Raw genomic sequence first — 14,118 nt, forward strand, 5'->3', positions numbered from 1 at the left:
TACCTTTAGTGGAGACTTTTTAAAAATGTCGATAATACTGTTTTATCAAAGGCACAAACCATGAATAATTTGTTAAAGCATTGCAAGATCATTCTGGAAATAGAACATTCTAGAGAGCTTTGCTGGATTATTCTAGAAATTGTCAGAAGTTGACTGTGGGATAATATTAAAATTAAAGTTGTTATAAAATTGATATATATAATTCAGAAATTGTTTGCGTATCTCTCCAAGGACCCATAAAGTTTCTAATTTGAGAACCATTGGTTCAATTGTTTTCAATATCAATTATATTTACTCAATAACATTAGTATTTAAATAGCGCTCTAATTGCTCCTACAATTCACATACATACATAGCTACATATTTAAATAGTTTTTGCCTTTTTATTTATTTATTTGTTTAATTAATTTCTCTAGTTTTTTTATCTTTTTATTATCACTATTATGTATTTGTTACTTTCAGTAGAAATTACATTTTAAATAATAGAAAATAAGAATAAAATTTAAATTCATTTTAAAAATATAGTAAAGTGTTGTAGTACTTTTGCATAATAATTGTTTTTCGAAAATATATATTTAATAATTTTGTTATGTATGTAAGTTATTTCATTTGAAAATAGATAAAAACAAAATTTATTCATTTATTTGTTGTATTTTTAGTTTAATAATAATAACTATATACTTAACCTAAAATAATTGAATTAAGTATTGTATAAATAGAAAAAGAAAAAAACGTAAAATAAAACTTAAAATTTTTATAAAAAAAATTTATTTGATAGGAATGCAAATTTGTTTCGTAATTAAGTTAAAAATTAAATTTCAATTAAAAAAAAATATTATGTTATGGACCATAAAAGAAACATTTTAATATGGGTTTTAAAGTTTTAAAGTTTAATTTACATTTGTTAAATTTATTAATTAAAGCAGCTTTATCTGTAATAAAATGTGAATGTTATTAATAGGTTTATACTATTAGATTAATACATTCCTTTTCAAAAACCTTCAATACGTTTAACATTTACTACGAATAACACTGCAGATTTGCATTCAAATCTGCTAAATTTTGAGATTTTTTTAAATTAATACATATTTAGAAAGTACTCGTACATCTCAAATTGTTTTAGTAGATTTTAGAAAAATTTTATTTATGAGAGAATATCTTATTAAGGATTTTTCTGTGACTTAAATTCCACATCATTTCAAATCTATCTGGGTATACTGAGAAAAGTTTTAGTGGTAAAGTTCCTTTGCCTTAATTTTACCATATATTTGTTCTTATTTATTGTACTCTGCTTTACTGTACTTTATCGTTATCAAATATGCTCTGATAATTGATGATAAGCTAATGAAAATCACCAAAATTGGTTCATAGGTAAATCAATCTATTATATTTATATAACAGTTCGAATAGTTTTCGGTAGATGTTTAATTTTTTGCTCAAAGTAGCAATTTCCAAAGGTAATGCAGTGTCACATTTGACCATTCTGAAACGGCTAAAAGCGAATTTTATAGATATTGACTGGAAATATGTTAGCAAGCAGTGGCCAACCTTCAATCGGCTCATATAAAGACCACTTCCGGAAATTATTTTAGAGGTCAAAAATTTAATTGAATTTGGGACAATTGCTAAATAATTGATGGTTTTTAACATCATTTAAGGTTTATCAACTACATTTACCATTGATTTACCTCTATCATTAGTAAAGACATCTATACATAATGTCGATAACATGGTGCTTTTGTGGAATATGGAATAATACGCAGTGTGTTATCAAATGCACAAACCATAAAACAGTTTTAGGTGCACTACTAAATCATTCAGGAAACAAAGCAGTATATAATGTAGCTGCTGCATTATTCTGGAAATTGTCTGAATATGGAACAGAAAGGGGAATGTCCTTTTTTCACCCCCTGGATCCGCGCCTGGGTTAGGTCCATGGGACAAACATGAATACGTTGAATTGGGGTCTATGAATATTTTAAATATTCAACTGTAATAATGCGATACATTAAATAATGAGTGAATGTATAAATTCAGTTAGACGTCCGTTAAATAAGTGAATTTTTCATGTGCCGAATGAATCATTTACGTCTTTTTTTCTATAAGAGGTAGCAAGACGTTCTTTGCTATATCTGGACTTCTTACCGGTTCTCCACAGTCATGTTTTGAATTACTCGGTAGCGTACAGGAACGAGTAAAGATACTAATGGATTACTTATAGAGAAAAATTAATTTACTCACGCGGCATATCCACAAAACTTTCTAAACTACTTTCAAATTTGCCACAAAAAATCTTAAAATATATAAATTTAAATTTAGTTATATTTTTTCTCCTCCAATGAAAATTAAAATGTCTCTTTTAATGTTAATAACTATGATCTTCTACAAGAGAAAAAATGTCATTTGAATGACTTCAAATTTGTTTCTTGTTTGTAACGAAAATGATACATTTTTGATATTTAATGCAATTTTTTTGTTTGTAAATTTTATTTTTTTTGTTTGTTTAATAACGATGACCACTGAATCGATATTTTATAGGTTTTTGTACAATTTTTTCATAGTAAACGATATGAAATTGAATTGAGTTAGACAGAGAGATAGAGATTTAATGTTAATAGTTGCTGTTATGAAATTTCGATAATATCAGTTTTATTTTTTTATATTTTAAATTAATCCATTGTTTTTAGTTCTAAATTTTATTTTAACTAATTAGGTTAATTTTTATATAATTTTTGAATTTGGTGAGTGAGAAGGTGGTGAAAAAATAGAGAATCAATTAAAGTTGTATTGAAATTAGAATTTAGCAGTGATACTGTTTTTTTGTGGTGAAAAAAGAGTGGTGAACAAAATTAGTTGAAGTGAATGTTGTGAACATTTAAATAATTTGTTTTGAATTTCTGGCATTTGTTGAATTTGAATGGTGAAATTTGAAGGTGAACAAGTTGAATTGTTGTTAATTTTCAATTTGAATTAATTTTAAATTGAAGTAGCAGCGAGTGATTTTATTTTTGTGGTAGTGAAATTGTGAGTTTTTAGTTCAGTTGACTTAAGACCAAAAACTATTTTTTTTTGTGGTGAAAAGAGGTGGTGAGTTCTAAATTAGCAGTAGTTGTCAAAAAAAGTATTTTTTTTCTTATGTGGTTTAAGTGGTGACAATTGAATTATGGTGAGTTTTGGAATTCAATTGTTTATTTTTATTTTGTGGACTGAGTATGTGAGGTGAGAGAAACCATTTCTTTTGTAGTTGATGTTTTGAAAGTAGCTGAAAAGTGAGGTGAAATTTGTGATTTTCTACTGTTGTTAAAGGTGAGAGAAATTATTTTAAAGTGATTTTGAAGTCACTTTAGTGATTTTAGTTTTTAGTGGTGAAGGTGAAACATTTTTATTGGTTGAAAAAAGAAGAAACGTACTTACTAAGGTGAAAATAAGAAAAGAAAATAAAAAACACAAAACGAACTTAAAAGAAACATTTTTTGTTAAAGGAAACTAAACGGTACTTAGAAATTTTGTTATGATTTTCTTTAGGATTTTAAACATTAAAGAACTTTAATTTTTGTTTTAATACCTTAAATTTTGTTTTGGAAAAAAAATACATTCAAAGCATAAAAGTTTCACTTACATACATCATTTAAATAAATAAATACATACTAGTAATTTTGTTTCGAATAGATTTCGTATAGTTTTAAACATACTTAAAAATACATTGATATAAAGAAGACACATAAAGGTTTTGTTAAAAACAGGGAAATTGAAAGCAATACAGTCAGTTATAAAGTTTTTAAGTTTGAAAGTGTTTAAATTTTGTTGGTTTATAAAATTTAGCTTAATAACTTTTTCATTAAATTGAAGTTGTTTTAAGGGATTTGTGTGATAACAGTTTGGTTAGTAAATTGTTTTTAAGGATTTGAGCTTTAACGGTGTGAATTTTTTTAATTTAATTTAATGAATAATTAATTAATTAACAAAATTTGTTTAGATTGTAGCTAATGTATAAATTTTTGTATTGTTCTAATAATTAGCAAATTAAATGTGAAAAAAACTATGGCCTTGTTTCTTGTCTTGGATTTTAGCCTTAGTTTTTCTTTTGAACTATTTTTTTCTGAGTGTTTTTAAGTGAGTGAGTGAGAGTGAGGTGAAAAATTAAATGTATAAAAAAGTGTTTAAAAACTTGTTGCGACTACTTAAGTTTTCTGTGTTGTTCTTTTTTTATTTTTTTTTTCCTTATAATAAAGTGTTTTAAAAGTGTATATTTTTGAGTGAGTGTTTTGACAAGAAAGAAAAGAAAATGCTGAGTATTAAGTGTGTTTTTATTTTATTACGCTTTTGTATGTTTTAAATGTTTTGTTTTTTTAAAAAAAAATTTCATTAACACTTTGAACGCGTGAAACGAGCTTTTAAATTTGTTGTAGTTAAATTTGTTTTTTTTTTTAAATTTTTTGTAAAATTATCATTCCCAAACGAGTGTTTTTTGAAGCATAATAATTTGGTTATAGCAGGGCTTAATTTTTCGCAATAATGCAGCAAAATGTTTAATATGAATTTAATGACATTTTGATAATGCTTGATTGAACTTAATTTGTTGAAATGTGAAAATTTTTCTGTTATTGATTTTTTATAGCAGTGATAATGAGAATTTTTCATGAAATTTTCATATGATGTTTTTGTTGTTTGTTTAAGTTTTCATTAATTTAGTTGTTAGTTTTTATTTTGGTATATTTTTGTTGAGATTTTTTTGATGGCACAATGTTAAAATTTTTCATAGTGTTTAGTTTTCCTTGATTTATTTTTTTTGTTGTTGTTGTTGATTACATAATAATGAGACATGTCATACTGATAGTTTGTTTATAAAAATTATAAACAGTTTTATATTGTTTTATGTGTTTATAATGTAGTACTCAATCTCTGAAAATGTTTGCCTTTCATTTTATGATGCAATAAGTTGATAGTTTTTTATTGTTTTGTTTTATCTTTGTTAATTAGTAGTTGACATTGTAACAGTTTTAGCACAGTAAAATTATATATGACATTGTGATATATCACTTTGAATAAACTTTGAATTAACAAAAGCTACTTTATGTTTTTAAAAATAGTTTATTTTAATTTACATAAACGCGACTTTGATGTTATTTTATAACACTCTGAAAATTTGCCAAGTACCACCTACAAATCTGGCAAAACTGAACAAAACATACACGAACTGCTTCCAAGTGAAAACTCTCTCATGCAGAAATCATGTCTTCTGTAATTCAGTAGCTAGGAGAGCAAACGTAGCGCTCGCCATCTCACTTACAGAAGACTTAATTTTTGTATGGTGAGTTCTCACTTTTAGCAAGGTAGAGTTACTATCCTGTCTTGCTATTATCTATATATTATGCATTTCTGATGAGCCTCCTCTAAGACTCAATGAGTAAGGCAGACTGAAGGTTGACCGTATTGGTCACGGCACCATCCTCAAGATGATAGAACCCTTTGGATTATAATACCAACAAGAGTTAATTGGGCCACGACCTCTGTCCTACGGCATAACGCGACCTAATTTTCTATGATGATTTCTATACCATCGATACATCACCAACTTAGGACCAACTTAGACAGAAATGAGGGTATCCGAGGAAATTAAATCGGTGATGAGAGCGATATCAAATTTAATAGATGAATGGGCATTGAAGAAGACGGAACTCAGGACTCTCCATAAGAGCTTAGACTAATACATATTGATACAGGTATCATTCATGAGCTGGTTTCTCGCAGAGATGTGTCACCGATAATCTGATCAAACTAATGGCGGAAGTACAGGTTGGCTACAATCAAGACTCTATTGGCTGCGGAATTCAAATAGGATTCTTACGGGTATAATTACTGGGTACTATGTCTGAACCCACGATGAAACTTTTTAAAAGAGGAATAGGAGCAATCGGTGAACAACTTCTAGGTGAGTGCCCCGCTTTACTAGAAGGTAAACTGAGAGATTTTGGTACAGATATCTTTTATGATCTGCACTCTCTTAGAGATGTGTAACTGACGAATCTAATCAAATTAATGTCAGAACAATGGATTGGTTTTCACGGAGACCCTAGGATGTCTAATATAACAACTTGTAGAGGATAAATAATGCTATGGCCATCTGTGGCAAAGAGAATGATGAAGACTCTCATGAGTATTGATAGGAATTCAATTGAGCATCTTATGATCTGGTCTCTCTCAGAGATGTTTTACTGAGAATCTGATAAAATTAATGTCGGAAGTACCGGTTGGTGCCTACAAGCATCACAGGAGGTCTAATATCCCAACTTCTAGAACATCCAGAATGCTCTGACTGTATATGGCACAGAAGACAATCAAGGCTCTTGAATTTCAAAAGGTTTCTTATAATTGTGATTAAAAGGATGTGGAAATCCACGATAAAACCGATTTTAAGAATCGGTACAACAATTTCTATGTAACTGCCCCGCTCTACAAGAACGTAGACTAAGACATTTTGGTACAGGTCTCTTTCATGATCTAGGCTCTCTTAGAGATGTGTCACTGACGAATCTGATCAAATTAATGTCAGAAGTACCGATTGTTTCTCACGGCAAAGAAAATTATGAAGACTCTCTTGAGTATTGGTAGAACTTCAAGTGGGCATCTTATGATCTGGTCTCACTCGGAGATATATTACTGAGAATCTGATCAAATTAATATCGGAAGTACCGGTTGGTGCCTACAAGCACAACAGGAGGTCTAATATCAATTTTAGAACATTCAGAAAGCTCTGGCTCTTACTGGCAGAAATGACAAACAAGGAAAGACTCTTTTGATTCTTGAATTCGAATAGGATTCTTACGGGTATAATTAATGTATGATTAAAAGTATGTCGGAACCTAAAAAAAAGAAACAATTTTGTAGACCTTTTTTAGATGAGGAAAAGGAGGAATCGGTACAAAATATTTTATGTAGCTGCGCCGCTCTACAAGAACTAAGATATTTTGGTACAGGCCTCATTCGTGATAGTGTCACTGACGAATCAGATCAAGTTAATATCAGAAGTGCCGATTGGTTTCCAGAAGATCTAATATTACCACTTGTAGAGGATACAGAATGCTATGGTTATGGTTAAAGACTCTCTTGAATATTCGTAGGAATTCAATTGGACATCTTACGCTAGAACGTTAAAACTTGTGTAAACGATTTTTTGGTAATGAAAAGTGAGAATCGGTACAACACCTTATATGTGACTGTTTCGCTCTACAAGAATGTAGAATAAGACATTTTGGTACAGGTCTGTTTCATGATCTGTACTGCATCGAAGGTGTTTCTCTGACGAATCTGATCAAATTAATGTCGGAAGTACCAGTTGTATTCTACGGGGCCTACCCGAATTTGGATGCGTGTAAGTTTTTATAGGGTCCAGACAACTTGTTTCTATTACGACTGATCCAATAGAACTGTCAAATTTGTACCCTAATTTTCTCTCAATTTCAAATGATTTCATTACAAATTACGTTCAGATGCTCCCTGTGTCATCATACTACTTGACTTGTGGTACATTATGAACTGGATGTTAGTGCTTCGCTCAGTGATATATCACAAAATCTTTACTGGACTGTCTGATGTTTTGAAAATATTACTCCTACCTAATACCTGTGTTAAATTTGAATGATATTTATGTTTGTATAGTATTTGATAAATATTTAATTTCTATAGTTAGTATTTGAAATGAATAATGTGATAGGATTTTTTGTAATTGTATTCAATACTGCCCAAAATTTGAACCAACAATCATAGTAATTAAGCAACAATGTCACCCTATTAGCAAAATATTTGACAAAATGTTGTTTAACCATTTTTATTTGTTTTCAAAATTCCAAATAATATATGTTTTTAAATTTTAGTTTTTACGTAACTTTATATCACTGTGATGTTATTTGTTTTCCTTGGACAACGTTGTATTATTGCTATGATTTCTTTTTTTTTCTGTTTTATAATTCTTATAATTCCATTGAGATGAGTTTATGTAGATGAATTTGAATTATCACAATTGATGTTTGTTTCAAAATTTACTCTCTTTTTTTTAGCATATCAATTTTTTTGGTTTTACATATTTTTGTTGTTGTTGTTGTAGTTTTGTGGTGTTAAGAAAATTGAGAGAGATATAGTGAGAGAGTGTTAGATTGATATTTTTTCTGATCAGCTGGTGGAAAAATGAACATTATTATTATTGTTGATGTTGTTGTTGTGGTGAACATGATGAAATGTTGATGAGAGTACGCGTGTTGTTTGATATTGATATATTTTTTTTTGCAAATGCTTTAAAATTGGCAACTTCTTAAATTTTGTTATATATTTTTTGTTAAGATTATATCATATAATGTTTGATTCTTTTTTTTATGATAATTGAGATTGAAAGACTTTTTGTTTTGATTTTTGGTGCTAAAGGTGGGAATTTGGTTTTTGGTCTAATTTAACCATGATGGACAACCGCTTTGATAAATGTTAAGAAAAATGTTTACAGGTGATTTTATTTTAGCAGTGATAAAATATATGGTAAAGTAAAACACAACTCATAAGAAAATATTAATTAAAACTTAAAATGTCATAGTATATAAAGAAAACAATAAAAGAAAAATATGAAAACTAGAAAAATTAATTAAAATTTATGTATTTAACTTACAACTGAAACCTTAAAAGACTGCAATTCTATTTGTTTGTTAAACCCTAAACTAATACCTTTACTAGTCTATATATATATTTATTTTTATTGTATTAGTCATTGTCATTAACTTTATGTTTGTGATTACCCACGTCATCATCATCATCAGTTGTTTGTTTTACTGGGCTTAGTAAGTATGTTCATATAAATGTGGCTGTAGGAGTAGTTCTAGTTTCAATATTAGTACTAAAAGTACTTTGTAAATATGTACTTGTATGTCTGTACTGTACTGTATGTAGCCTCTGTAATAGTTTAGATTGTTACATGTTATGGGGCTATAAGCCTGCAACATAAACAATATTAAAGAAGTTTTTCTTTCTTTTACTTCTTTTGTTAGTTGTTTGTTATATTCTTTGAGATTCTTTCTTTAACAAAAATTTTTAGCTTTTTGTTTTCTTTTTGGCAATAAAATGTAATAATGCATAAAAATAAAACTAAAGACGACAAAGTCAAAGAATAATGAAATGAAAACAAAAAAAGTTGAAGAGTGAAAAATTAAATATTACATGTTCCTTGTAAATGTTTTCTTTTTTTTGTTACATACATATTTAATATACATATGAACATTAGATTGACCCTTATTTTGCATTTGGTAAACCGAATATTTATTTTTTAAGCGATCTGACTCCTTTCCTTTGGGCCCTGTAGTATTTTCAACAGACAGACAGACGGACGGACATAGCTGGATCGTCTTCGAATTTTATACGGACCCAAAATATATATAATTTTGTCGTTTTTGCGATTGATATTTTTACGTGTTACACGGATTTGTATACCCATTTTTTTTTTGATGGCAACAAAGTTTTTTTTTGCTTCGAAAATGTCGAATTTTGTGCCAACAAAGCGTCATATGCGGGACGATTTGTTTTGTTTCTTTAATTTGGAAAAAAGGTGCCAGTGAAGCACACCGATTGCTCACCAAAGCTTATTGTGAATACGTTCCATCAGTTTCAACGTGAGAGAGATGATTTGTGCGGTTTAGAATTGGTGATTTTAACAGAGAAGACTAATAGCGCCCAGGCTAGTCAAAAATGGTCAAAGACCAAGAATTGCAGGCATTACTCCATGTAGATAGTTGCAAAACTCAACAAGAGCTTGTAAAATCATAAGGAGTTAGTCAACCAGCAATTTCAAAACGTTTACAGCAGTATTAATCCAAAACCAGGGAAATAGGGTACCATACGAATAGAAGTCGAGAGACCTTGAAAGACGATTTTGCATGTCCTAAATGATGCTTGAACGTTAAAAAAAAGAAAATAAATTTTACACGAATCATTACTTGCGATGAATAATGGATCCATTACAATAACCCGAAGCTTAAGAGATCGTATGTAAAACCCTGCCCACCAGCCGAATCGACACCAAAGCCAAATATCCATGGCGCTAAGGTAATGCTCTCTGTATTAAGTGGGAGCAAAAGGTTCTAACTAGTATGAGCTGCTGAAATCTGGCCAGACCATCATAGGGAACCTGTACCGAATGCAACTGATTCTTTTGAGGCGACTATTAGCCGAAAAACGCCCATAATATGCGGCCAGACATGTCACATATTGCAATACCTGTAAAAAACTATTTAGAAAGAAATGGCTGGGAACTTTTGCCTCACCCGCCTTATAGTCCAGACCTTGCTACGTCCGATTACTATTTGTTTCGATCGATGCAGAACGCTCACTTTGGAACAGAGTGTCTGAAATTGGATTGATTCGTTCTTAGCCTCAAAAGATGAGAAGTTCTTTTGGCTCGGAATCCATATGTTGCCAGAAAAATGGGAAAAGGTCACTATTTGTTTCGACCAATGCAGAACACTCTTTTTGGGATACGCTTCACTTCAGATTAGAGTATCCGATATTGGCTTGATTCGTTCTTAGCCTCAAATTTTATCAAAATTTATTCAAATGGTTTTTCGATAATGGAAATCAATTTTAAGCCAATAAGCGCAAAATAAGTGCCAGCCTAATGAGCATAATTGTAAATTGTTCGTTAGACTTGTTAGTCAAATAGTACATACGCTTCATTACGTTTTTATACTTTTATTTGCTATACCCTACGTTAGCAATGGTAGACAAGATGTACACAATAACATATTATTATGTAAAGTAAAGTAAGATCATTAACATTTTCTAGATTCACATTGAACTTAATAATTTTGAAAGGGCATATGAGGAGCCGCAGAACAAAATTTTTTTACAAATTGATTTTTTGGTATTTTTATAATATTTGGGTAGAAATCTTCTAGAAAAAATCAATTTCCCAAAATTTTTAAATTTTCAAAAAAGTACCTTTTGTTCTGGATCCTCATAAATAATTCGTTGCTATCAACTCTCTTACTTGTCAAAGCTACAATTTTTTTTGTAGCTAGAAATTTTCTACGATTTTTGTTTGTAAAGAGAGAGATATCAACTTGTTTTGCCGTTTATTTTTTGGCATGTGTATATTTTTGCTCATAAGTCATTAAATACTACTACCACTACCCTTCCTACTGCTTTTGAATTTGATTTGTATACAGCAATCATATATTACAATATTTTTTTTTTGACTACAACACTTTCCATAACTGAAAAATATTTTGTTAGAAAATAGAAGATTTTCTATTGTTGTATGTATGTTAAGTAATAAAACATGTATCCATAACATGTAAAAATCTATTATTATTCTTTTTTTTGTATTTGTGCAAAACAAGATAAAAAGTAGGTTAATAATATACTGTCGCAAAACTGTGATATGTTTTCGTATTTATTTGTTAATTTTTTTGGTATTTGTTAAGAAATACTTGGAATTTAAAGGAAAATTAAAAACAAAATCTTGTAAATTTATGACACTAGACAAACATTCATGGATCTTAGACAGAAACTGACAGGATTTTTAGAAAAATTGTTATACATACTTAAGTGAAAAGTGAGGTCAACAATTACAATAAATCAAAATGTTAAGTGGCTAGACAGGTGAACCTTTTGTTTGTGGTTTGAATTGGAAAACAAGTGGTAGTAATTGTTTAAGCTTCTCTTTTGATTTGTAGATTTTAAAGAATGATAAATTTAGTGGTAGACAGATATTATTTAATTTGTTAAATGGATTTTATTTATGATGCTGAATTACTTTTTTAATTTAAGAGCAGCTGCAATACAAAGCATTCAGTAATAGCCAGGTAGTTTGTTTGAAAGTTTTTTGAGAGTACTAACGGTAAAGTGTCAGCAGAGAAGTATCAACATAGTACAGCTCACAGATTGATATCAGATGTCATAGATGTAGCTGAGGAATCAAAAGATTAAAGCAAGAGAGAAATTATTCAACTGTAGAGAGGAAGACAGATGGAGAATCAGAACACCTACAATATTTCAGCTATTTAACCGCTATCGGTTACAATAATTTGTTAAATATAGTTGTTAAAAGAAACAATTAGGTGAAAGGAGATAGTATCCCTAGGGTGAACGATAATTATACAGAACTTGGCACCTGACTAGTTCCAAGGTAATAAGGGCAGGTGCTAGTTCTAATACTATATAAAGGGGACCTGTCAATTTAACATGACAACGTCCTAAGATGGCGTAAATTGACACTCTGTAACAGGTATCCATAACATGTTTCTGGAACCAACCCAGAAGAGCTAGTTCTATTTTGAATATTATAATATTTGATAAATTAATTGAATTGGACAATATGCCCTCATTTCACATATCACGGAACTTTTGCGTTTAAAATAATTTACACAAATTTCCCGCAGTGATATAAGACATTGCAACTAAGCAATCAATATATTTTTGGTGTTGTGGACCCTGGACTAGATTGAGTTCTATACCATAATCTAATCCGGAATAACGAAAGGTTCTTTACTATCGAATTTAACATTAGATATCGTTATAGGAATCAATAATATAGCAATAGAAAAACGAGAATAGATAATATCACTGTTTGTTGTTGGTATTTTGTCTAAGTAAAGCTTGAGTATGTGTAATTCTCATACGCTCTATATAGTGTTGTGTCTAATAATTTTAGCTTGCCTAACAACTCTCAGAAGATATTTCAAGCAATGAAATGCAAATAGAAACTAGTTGATCCTCCAACAATAAATTTTAGTGAATTTATCAATAACTAAATCGGGAATTTAGCATATTAAAACTAGAACTTATTAAAAGAAAACGATTTTGGTTAAATATTATCGATACTACGAAGTTGATTTGCTTCTAAAGATGTTGTGATTTGACGAGTGTAAAGCAAGAAGAGAGATAATATTATTGAACATTAGTGAGATTGAAGGAATATGCGAATATATAAGGTTCTTCTCTAACTCTGGGTGTCACAGATGATACCACTTTTGTTAAAATTCAGACAAATCCTTCGATAACTTCAAACCAACTCCAGTTTTACATCAATGTGTTAGAAAAGTGGCTAAGCAAATCGAAAACAAAGGTTAATGAAATCAAATGTATCCACATATTCACTACATGAATAGCAGTTTTCCCATACAGATGAATTCAGTTCTATTTCCATTTTATTATGTCCCACGATATTGCTTCTGGCTTATAGAATTCATAGGTGCCTCTATGGAATCCAGCTATGGAGTGCAGCTTCTTTATTTAAATATAAAAAGCTACAAAGATAGCAGTCAATATTCTTAAGGATAATAAGAGTTGCTCCATGCAACACAAGAAGAGCAAATACTCCAATTTCCACTACTAGATACTCCAAATCGCTTGGAAAAGAGTTGTTATCATTTGAGGATCATTGACGCCTTAGAAGAATGGATGGCAGATAACGTTATGTGTCAGATATGCGTGCTCAGTAGTGAACAATTACGGCATGAGCAAGGCCGTCGAGCTAAAGCTCTTTATACTCCACTGGACAGTAAAATCTTTTGGTAAATAATGAGGTTAATAATAGTGTTCCTCAATTCCTACTATTTTAAACGATGGCCAATCATTCACTGACTCTGTTGGCAAATCAACCACAGCTAGAGTTCGAATATATTCTTCCATGTTTGGTTTCATTAAAAAGGATCTTTTGGATCTCAACATAAATATATCTCCTAAACAGCATAAAATTTCAGCACTGGTCTTGACTCTGTATTCCTTTGCATTATTTCATTTATTCAAGTTTCTAAGGAAGTATCCATATGCCTTGATGTAAGAAATACTTCACTCCATCAGATCTCCTTTTCATTTACACCACCTCTATCGAACCGAAAATAGACTATAACTTTTATTTAAGGGTCAGTGCTAGTTTGGAGTTTCTTGACCGTGTAGAGGACTAAAGTTTTTAATGCTTACCGGGGTTGTAAAAGCTTCTGATCATTCGTTAAATTGATAAAGTTTCTTAGTGCTAATCTTTTGGATGAATTATTGTAAATAATTTAAACTCACTGAAAAACAATCAAATACTGTCCAAAATCGAAAGAGTATCAGTACCTATGCCAGATATATTGTTCCATG

At 30.0% G+C, this 14,118-nt stretch overlaps 1 protein-coding gene across 2 annotated transcripts in view; it reads right to left on the bottom strand.

The window, feature by feature from the left end:
• Positions 1-14,118, bottom strand: part of shakB (shaking B) — a 180,353-nt gene that overhangs the window by 57,414 nt on the left and 108,821 nt on the right. The window lies entirely within an intron of this gene.

Source organism: Calliphora vicina, chromosome 4 (genome assembly GCF_958450345.1).
Source record: "Calliphora vicina chromosome 4, idCalVici1.1, whole genome shotgun sequence".
In the NCBI taxonomy this organism is placed as follows: domain Eukaryota; kingdom Metazoa; phylum Arthropoda; class Insecta; order Diptera; family Calliphoridae; genus Calliphora; species Calliphora vicina.